General features: G+C 39.2%; 1 protein-coding gene across 7 annotated transcripts in view; it reads right to left on the reverse strand.

Annotated features, from left to right (window-relative positions):
- Positions 1–9,942, reverse strand: part of fhip1aa (FHF complex subunit HOOK interacting protein 1Aa) — a 29,627-nt gene extending 19,685 nt beyond the window's left edge. For 3 of the 7 annotated variants that reach the window (XM_039613903.1, XM_031756978.2, XM_039613902.1), the window contains exon 1: positions 9,698–9,942. The gene's annotated coding sequence lies outside the window, so the exon portion shown is untranslated. Of the gene's footprint in view, positions 1–2,106; positions 2,212–9,697 lie in introns of all 7 variants that reach the window. The other 4 variants (XM_039613898.1, XM_039613901.1, XM_039613899.1 and 1 more) reach the window with 3 other exon arrangements.

Below are 9,942 nucleotides of genomic sequence, written 5' to 3' on the forward strand. Positions count from 1 at the left end.
AAAACTATAGCCTATGGACAGCATGTCAAATTCATGTCCTTAAGAAAGAAACTGTAAAATATCCTGCAAAGACCTGACACAGAACCTGAGAGATGAACAGGGAGAAAAGGCAGGTATGCCCAATTACACAAGAACTGCACTGAGAATCAGTGACAACAGGTGTTCTCTATTAATGAATCCAAATGGATTTTTTGCATCAAATCTTCACCATTATATACAGAGGTGGTCCAGAGAGAGGTACAGCAAAGAGTGTCTACAGCCATCTAGAAAGCAGTGGAGGCTGTGTCATGATTGGGACTGCGTTTCAGCAATTCCAATCCCATTGGCTCTGCTTTGGGAGTGCCTACCATCGCTAAGCAGCACATCAAACACATTACATTCGTGCAATTTAATTGCATGGTCAAATGTTTGTGCTTTTTAGAGTTATTTACCCACTAATTACATTTAAAGTAATGCAGTACGTTGCTTAATTACTCCCAGGAGAAAGTAATTCATATGATCTTTCCCTTAGTATTTAGGTATGAACACAAAGCCAACAGCACAAAGCAAGGATGAAAAAAAGCACAAAGAGACTTCAAAGCGATCGCCACAGTGAGTCTACTTTAGAAACATGAACAGGCAGAGATGGAGGCTGCAGCCTGACTGCTCATCACTGCCTTCGTCACCTGCTGAAGTTCAGGGTTTGGCTGCTGGGTTGAGATCAGCATTCCCTCAGTTTTATCATCACTCTAGGTTCTTGGCTAGCTTATTGTTAGGGTGCTATCTGTGCAGGTGCTTGCAAAGAGCCGAGGTTGTGTTAGCAGCATAATAAGATTGTTTCTGTTCTGGATGCAGTTTGCACGTTGCCCAAGTGCTCTCATTCTTTTGTGTCCATATCCACGTTGCAGACTGTGCCACCATTTACCTCTTCCTGCACAGGAAATGAAATCAGCTGATTGTAGCACAAGTGCAACTGGAATCAATAAGCAGGATTAATATAAACAAGCAGACTAACAATTAAGACTAACAAGGAATTGAACTACTGGGAAGCGGCTCTCTAGAAAAAATGGTTCTCTGTACTGGGGATCAGATTTTGATCCACCATGTGATACCATCTAATAGGCAAAGGGTTCATTTTTCAGTAGGCAAAGATCCCAAACACACTGTCAATGGAGTAAAAGCATATCTGGATTAATCAAAAAAAAAATCCACAAAGAAACAGTTTCATTGGTCTTCTTAGAGCAGAGTCTGGGCTCTCTCTGTGTATATTCTCCCCATGTCTGCGTGGGTTCTCTCCGGGTACTCCACCTTCCTCCCACAGTTTGGTAAATTAGTGATTCTAAATTGAATGTAAGTGTGAATGGTGGTCCATGTCTGTTAACTCTGCGACAGACTGGCACCCTGTCCAGGTTGTACCTTAGCTCTATGACACTGGGATGGGCTTCAGCTGCCCGTGACCCTGAAATGCAGAATAAAACGGATGGATGGAGGGTGGTGGTGGCTCCAGACTTTTGCTCAGTTTCATTTCCTAGTAGTCATCTGTATTTATTCCTGCAGATCTTAGATGTTCAACACACTGAAAACTAACGCCCACACTGAATTAAAAATGCTCAATTAAAAACTGAAAATGAATAAATAAAATCCAAAGCTGTGACAAAGCCAACATAAATGTCCCTGTTTCCCCCCCCCACTAATTTCACAGACACAGTGCACCATTACTCAAAGCTCTGCGGGGTTACTTTACACTTGCTGTGCATCATTTCTAAAAATGGCTCTGGCAGCATTTAGGGCCTGCTGCAAATTCATGTCCTCTACATCAACAGAAAAATCGGTGCATGATTACAAACATGTTATTAGAAAACATTCAAGATCCCATTTTAACAACAGCATTGCATCACACCTCTGTCACAGTGCCAGCTGCAAATGGTTGCACAAGTTTAAGTAATTACTTATTATCACAACACAGCGGCACACTAGACATCCATTATTTCTAAAGCTTAAAGAGCAGCACTCCAAAGGTAAACACAAAAAAGAGATCAGTTTCTGATGAATCAAAGGGAAATAAAGACACGGACTGATGGGAACAGATAGGATCAAACATGATGTAAAAATGAAAGAAATGTTCACCTCTAGGCCTTTTGTCATTTCTTCTTTTCTGATCTGGTTTCGGCATTGTCAGCCGACTGCAATCCCAGAAGGTTTCATACACAAAGGTGTGTCCTGTGCAAATACCTGAAAGACGGGACACACCTTTAACTCAGCGTAACGATCATATTTCTCGTTAAACAGGAGCTTTGATCAGCTGAGCATGAAAAAAAAAAATACAACTTATTATGCTTCTTTTCTAAACCTACCTTTTATTAAAAGGTGCAGCATTCAAAGGAGCATGTCAATGCTTCCATTAATTTAAAGGTGCTGTTTAAAGCGGAGAAACTCGCAGCAACCATAGCAACCCAGAGACCAACAGGCCCATTAAAGTGATAGCAGCTGCTGAAATATTTAGAGCTATAGGTGAAACTGCTAAAGGGTAATGTAGTGTCTGGTCTGAGTGTTTATACTCCTCACTAATCCAATCAGCAGCACAGCAGGGAGGAAGAAAAGCCATTGTTTTTATGCAGATGCTCACCACCGTGCCAGTTCATCATCTTAACGGGAGTCAGACTAAAGTAAAGCTTAAATTACATATTATTATTACAATTTTTATGTTCATTTCAGTCGTTGTTAGACATAAAAGATAAAAAGTGAAAGGAGCAGCTGTAACTAGCTTAACTTTAACAGAGGCACAAGTAGCATCTCAAACCACCCAATAATACCTCATTTGGAAATCAGCACATACCAATAACAAAGGTATAAAATATCTAATGAGCAACAAAACATTTCTGTGAAAATATCTAACCAGCCAAAACGACATTTCAACATGATTAGGTGATTAGTGCACAAATATTTCACCCCTAAAATTACATGTGTGTGAATTCTGTCAGATGTAAACACTACAGGCCAGATATGATTCATTTAGCATTTGCTAATGTTAAATTAGCTTAGCTGCAACATTCCACTCTACAGTTTTTCTAAATGTTAATTTAATATAGTATAATATAGTACTTGTAGCAGTACTATTTTGCAGTAAAAGAGTTCCCTATCCAAATAATACTTCTGTTCCTTTGACTAAAATGAACAGTGCTTAGAAGCTATTGAGAAAAGTAGACAGATAGCTTTTTACAAAAGTGTTAGCATGCTATCTTTCTTCAAACAAAAACATTTTTATATCATGTATATGTTGCTTCATTCACTGAAATGCTGTTTCTTAGGCCACTATGTGTTCAGTAATGACTGTAACTAGCTTATGTAAGCAGATAACTTTGCTCCATGCCTGTGGATTTTCACATGCACACGACGGCTAATGGCTTGATTTGCTATTATTTGCAAAATGATTCATCAACGTGCCCAAAGGCAGATTCTCAGTTTAGCTTGAAGGAAGCGAAAGGAGGAGAGGAAAGGAAAAGAAGAAAAAAAATCAATATTAAACATAAAGCCTGAAAGAAAAAATATATACCACTTAAAATAACCAAGCTCTTTATACAAAGGGGATAAAACTAAGAGAGACTGACCAGAACACACAGAAACCAACTTTTAATCAAAGTTATCCAATGTCTTGTGACTCTCTTAGTCTACTCTTAAGCGATAAAGTTTAAAAAAGCTTTTTACATCAGAGGTAGATAAGTTCCTGCCGCTGATATGAAGCATGAAGTCATCCTTTACCTGAATGTGGACAAGTCAATGCAAGTGTGTTCACTGAATTTTCACCATTCAGCATTTGAGTTACAGTTCAGTCAATTTTAACTCATTTAGGTGTTGGTAGAAATATAGATACAGCAATATGTTACAGCTTCTAACTTCAATACATCTTAAAATGTTTCTCAAAACATGAAAACACATTATGATTTTTTTAATGATCCCAATTAATAATTCAAAATTGGGGTGCTAATTCATTAGATTTACACAAATATTATAATTACTTTAAATGACATAATGGGACTCAGCTAGTCCACAGGGAAGCCAGTAGATACTTCATTCTGCTTTTTGCTTTTTTTATGAGCATTTTATTTCTGCTTCTTCTGAACAAACGCTGTGATTTGTCGTAGACGATGATGCAGTGTACTGAGTCTTGCTACACTGATACCATTGTTACTGTGGGAAACAATAACAATAGAGCAATATGATACAATCATGTAGACTTGATAGTACCATGTTCTGAGTTACACTCAAAAACTCTTACAGATTAAAGTCTAACAATATTGTGTCAGACTCTGTAGAAAAAAAATTAAATAAAATCTTAGTTTAATGTTAGCATGCGAACGGTAATTTTTGGCCAACACATAAATCGCGTTTATAAATCTCAGTGTTAGCATTTGCTAGCTTAGAGGTTCTGGAAGTGTTTCCTAACAGTATCCTTGTTTCACATTAGCAGTTTAATTGTGTAGCTTTAATTATTTAAGCTTTGTTTATGAGAATTTTTGCGTATTGTGTTAGTTCTCTTTATAGAACGGTAAATAGACTGGCTTTTATATAGCCCTGTGTAATTAAAGGTCCCAAATTTATAGAAATGCTACAAAAAGCATGCCCTTTCTACCTTCCTTTTTTCCTTTCTTTTTTTCCCTTCCTCCGACCTTCACAAGTTAAATTACCGCATTGCACGTGTGCCGGTGACATCATTCCTTCATTCATGTTGGCAGGGGAGACTTTAGCCTGTCCTCACGCTACAATAGGGGACTGTCAGCGATAAGAGTGCATTTTGTGTGGGCATATCCTATCTCTGCTCTCCTCCTGCTTCCTCTGGAGCTCGTTTGCATCGCATCTCCCTTGCTGATAAAACAGACATGTTTGCATGTGGGATGGAAGAAGGAAGAAGATACGAGGCTTCTTGTGAAGTTCAGAGATGTTTATCAGATAGACGAGAGAGAGCTACAGCACCAAACTGACATAATTAACTAAGAGGATGAAAAGTTTTTGTAAAAAAAAAAAAAAAAAAAAAATGGCGCTTATGCAAATAAATAAATAATTCACAGCTAGCAGCAGAACTTTTCTTTTTAATTTTCAGTCTTGTAGACTTGACTTTTCTTTTCCTTACAAACACATTCAGTCAAAGAAAAAAAAATTTAGCCTTAAAGCACCCGAACACTCGTCCTATACAATATTTTTTTGTTTGCACATAATTTTCAAAGCAAAACAGATGCAAAACAAAACAGTATACCCTGGGAACTGTTTATCAGAGTAGTAAATACTAACCTCTACACCTGCACAATAACTCTTCATGTTATCAGAGTACAAACTGCTGACTTGATAGAAAAAATAGAAAAAAACACAACCTTCTTCCAGTTCATTGTAGGACAACATAAGTAGTTCAACCAGATTGAGTGACAGTGTATTCGTTTCACAACACAGTCACACTACACAGTCTGTTGGAGTTCTCTCAGGAGAATTAGGCCTAGCCAACAAACAGGACCATACTGCATAAGTTACCAACAATGACCATAATTGAAGTAGTTGAAGTCAGTTTTGTGATGAGGATACATCAGACTAAGAGGGAGTTGAGGATTAAAATTTTTGGACACAGGAGTAATATTGGAAATAAAGATCAGAGATCCTGTTTAGCCAGGCATGGCATTTATGGCATTTACGGTCTACGGTTCATAGGAACTGAAGCGAAGCCATCAATGAAAGAAGTGGCGATGAGGTTGTAAACGTGTTCAAAGGGATGCCTGTTGGATATATCATTTAAAAACTGGTGGATTAAATGAATAATTGCCGTTGTCTTGATTTTTATGTTTTATACATGTGGTACACAAACTTACTCAATTTATATTTCTCAACCCTGATTCTTATATGTGTATATAACTGATTTATGTGTTTTGTATGGGTTCAGTTTTATTTATGTGATTATTAACACCAGCGATTACCTAGTATATGTCATTTGTAAAGGTTACTAAGAAAAAAATAATTCATCAATTAACATCTTCAGTGTTTCAAAAGGATTAAATTGGAACAAATTCATGTAGCAGCAGAGAACAGATGAAGTTGTTGTTGCAATCATTTGAGATACTTTCAGAAAACATGGGAAAATTCAGTCAGTTGTTCGAATTCACCTTATTGCTTGATTATAGGCGACTTTACAGTAGAAAGCACGTTTTACTAAAGTGGAAATGCTGTCATTTGAAAACGCTCAATTTAAAACCTAAGGAAGCATTTACAGCCAAGTTATCCTAACCTAAACCTCCTGCCCCAGCATCTCATTACGTGCGCTGAAGCCATTAATTTAGCTCTCTATTGTAATCTATATGTTCCATCTCCATTCATGACAAACTAACACCCTCACCCAACTCCCAAACAAAAACAGGCTCAGATTAACTGCTGCCATTGCTGATCTGTTTAGTATATTTGTCACCTCTCGGGGTCTGCATCGGGACACGAGAGGGGAAGGTGGAGCTAATCCCAACCACGGGACAGCTGAGCTGGCTTGTTTATGGAGGGCAAAGTGGGAAAACACACAGAATCACCTACTGATGCATTTAGATTTCTCACAGCTTTATGTCTTGTCAAGTATTTTCAGACTGAGTAACAACAGATAGGCACAGATAAGTAAGGTAAAGCAAATGAAAAACTTGTGACCTGAAGCTGTGCATGTAAATCACATCAGCATGACCAGTATTCAGTGTCTAGCATGCTGCAGTAGATCCTGTGTGTGTAAAGGCCCTGGAAGCAGGTCTGAGCATTGATCTTAGCCAAACACATTGTTGGACTGCTTGAGCTCCCCCTCTGAACATCAGCAGTAATCGTACAGATGACTGATTAACTGTACATTCCTCTCATGCCTCAGAAACTGCTCTCAACTCTTCATAAGGTTTAAACTTCACTTGCACTCTTGCTGCATGTTTAATCCACTCCTGCTTAAAAGGATGTGAGAGAGGAGAGAGAGAAAGTAGGGAGCAGGCCCACCACAGCTCATAAGCACTTATAAATAACAGACAGTAGACTGCGTTAAACAAGAGAGTCTGTGAAACTGCTTTGAATTACAGAAGTTTTGCTAAACTTTAAAATTACCTGACGCCATAACAACCTCACATTTTTACATCCTTTGCAGTTGAGGCATTTCAAAAACAAGCCTGAGCAGATACTGCAGACCAGGCAGGTCAAACTCATTTTACATCACGTCACACGTGCAGCCCACTTTGACCTCTGTGGGCTGCATGTGTGCCAGACCAGTAAAACTCCCCTTTCTGCCAGCGTAAAGAAGTTTAACAACGCATCGAGTCCCTCAAGTATCTTAATATAAGAGCAAAGAAGTGTAGTTTCAACATTGCATAGGAAAATACTGTTAAAAATACAAAATCTATGCCCTCCTTTAAAATTTGCAAAACCATCCAGTGGGACCATCTTGTGATTGGCAAATCACTACAGTATGAGCTCCTCTGTTTCCTACTCAGATCCACACCCGACTCATGACGTCTGGTTTCGAAAAGGCAAGATTGCAACATCCAAAATGCTCAGCACAAGGCTTCATCGCCAGCTGGCATCACAGTGGTTCCATCCATTTTTTTGTTTTTGTTTTTAAATGAACAGTTCTCACTGAATATCTCTAAAGAGACGATTCTGCAGAGAAGCCCTGATATGCTTAAATGCCATCCATGCACAGAGGTCCAGCTGTGACCAGAGGAGTGTGGTTTTAGGTCACTGCTTGTGTGCTGGGATGCCTTTAAACTGGATCCACATGAAGAGCACTTTGAAGACCAGTTCAGCCACCACAGTAGCCACATCTGACGATGACATGCAGACGTCTGAAGAGGACACTTGTCCTCAAAATAAAGATCAAGCAGTTTGCCAGAACCCAAGCGTGGCATTTCAGTCACGTGATAACACCGTTTACTGTGCGAAGGACGCGTGAGTGACCTCAATTCGTCATATCTGAAGTGATAAAAAGTGAACCAATGATAACAGGACAAACACCATTGCCTAAAACACCAAGTGCACAAATACATTTATATTTTTTAAGTGCCTTATGTTCACACGCACGCAACACTTAGGGAGAAAATTTACTTGTATACTGTAGCAGTCAAACAATTAGTCGATTGAGCAGTTCACATACTGACAATAAATGATTTTGTCTTTTATCTACAATTTTTTTGACAGCTGTTTAATTGTTTTCAGTGACTATGAGCTAAATATATAAAGATACTGGCACTCTCAGTGCCCAAGGCAATGTTTATGCAAAGTTTCATCAAGATTAGTTCACTCATCTAGGAGGAGATAGAGAACATACGTAGACTATGATGACTATTTGTATTCCTCATTCTATTCTCCAGTAGTAAAAATATGTAATTATATATAATCTAGACTATTTTTAAATTAGGAAAAACATTAAAACGTGGATCATAGACTTCTCCTCTTCATTTTACTGAACCTCTTACATGGATGTGGACAGATAAATGACTACCTACCGATTCCAAATTTTAAACATACGTTTTTTAAAAGCTATCTGACAGCTGTATGTGTTATTGATTATCAAAATTAGGCTCATTTTAATTTGCACAAACACAGGCTGGACTTAGAGCAAACTGCTCGGCTTTCCATTTACACCTATTAGTGTGGCTTATGGGATTAAACATGCATAATCGGCTGTTTTGCAGCTCCATGCATTTTGTCCGGTCAAAAATTCCTTTAAAAAAATGGCTCCTTTGGTAGTAAAGGCTGCCGACCTCTGATCCAAAACATTTCAACACACAAGTGAGAAAACCATGACTTTGGTTGAAAGTTGTAGTGAATCCCTTAAAGGTCAGATCAAGAGATCTAGTCTCGCTGTCACGTTGTTTCAAATATTTATTAATGATTTGATATGCTGCACTAAAATATGGTGACCTCTACTTTGAGATAAAACGTCAACTAATAAACTACAGAGGTTATAGTAACTCATGACCGCCATCTCTTCATTGCCTAAATCGACGCTCAGAAGCTCAGTTTGCATCAGGTGATTGTGGAAAAAAACAAAAACAAAACAGTGATTTGAGGGTAGAATAGGACCCCTGCAAAGGAATGACACACATGAAATATTCATGATGTTTGCAGGTAACTCAACACCCGCACACTGCGTCCTGCCTGGGAGTGGATACCTGGGTTCAAAGCTCAGAAAAGAGCAGGCTGAAAGGCGATAGAGAGCAGGTATCTGCTGCTCTATAAAATAACGTTTATAACAATGACAATAACAGCAGCAGCACGTGGATACAATATTTATCTCGTCCTGAAGATTCTGCGTCATTATGTAACCAGATCCACGAACATTTTTATGAAGCATTGGCTGTTTTTTTATTGGTGTACTGAACTAAGATTAGACATAGGGTGGGTCTACTTTGTTTTCTACGGTCGGGCAGAAGTAGTCAAAGAGGAAACGAGGCAAAACAGAGTTTAGGTTTTCACTTCTCTAACGTCACAGGGATGCAAACTTGTAGCCATGATCCTGGGTATCCCCCCAGGTTAACCCAACAGAAAACACCCCGCAGTTTGGAGATACCCAACCCTTCCACCCGCCTACCCACCCGCTCATGTTAGTCACAGAGTCTGGAGCTGTAAAAACAAGCAAGCAAAACTTAACATACAAGTCAAACTACTACTGCTACAAATCAGACCAAGTGTTGCCCGCCGAGCTGGCCTTTCCCGTCTTTTTTCTTACCGTCGGACTCATAAAGATCCCCACCTTGGATAAGAGCGCACAGAGTGACGATCAGCAGCAGGTTTCCAACCACAGACACGCACTCGCTCTCTGAGCCCTCCGCAATAAATGTCCCCGTTTTCCACAGCTCCACAACGTCCCACTTTAGAAATAGTACACGGAGACAGCCTAAACGTAATCCAGATCCTTAACCTGGTGCGCGGCGCACACAGTGGAGGTGAGCCCACACTGATCCTCTACACTTC

This window comes from Oreochromis aureus, linkage group 6 (genome assembly GCF_013358895.1).
Source record: "Oreochromis aureus strain Israel breed Guangdong linkage group 6, ZZ_aureus, whole genome shotgun sequence".
Taxonomy (NCBI): domain Eukaryota; kingdom Metazoa; phylum Chordata; class Actinopteri; order Cichliformes; family Cichlidae; genus Oreochromis; species Oreochromis aureus.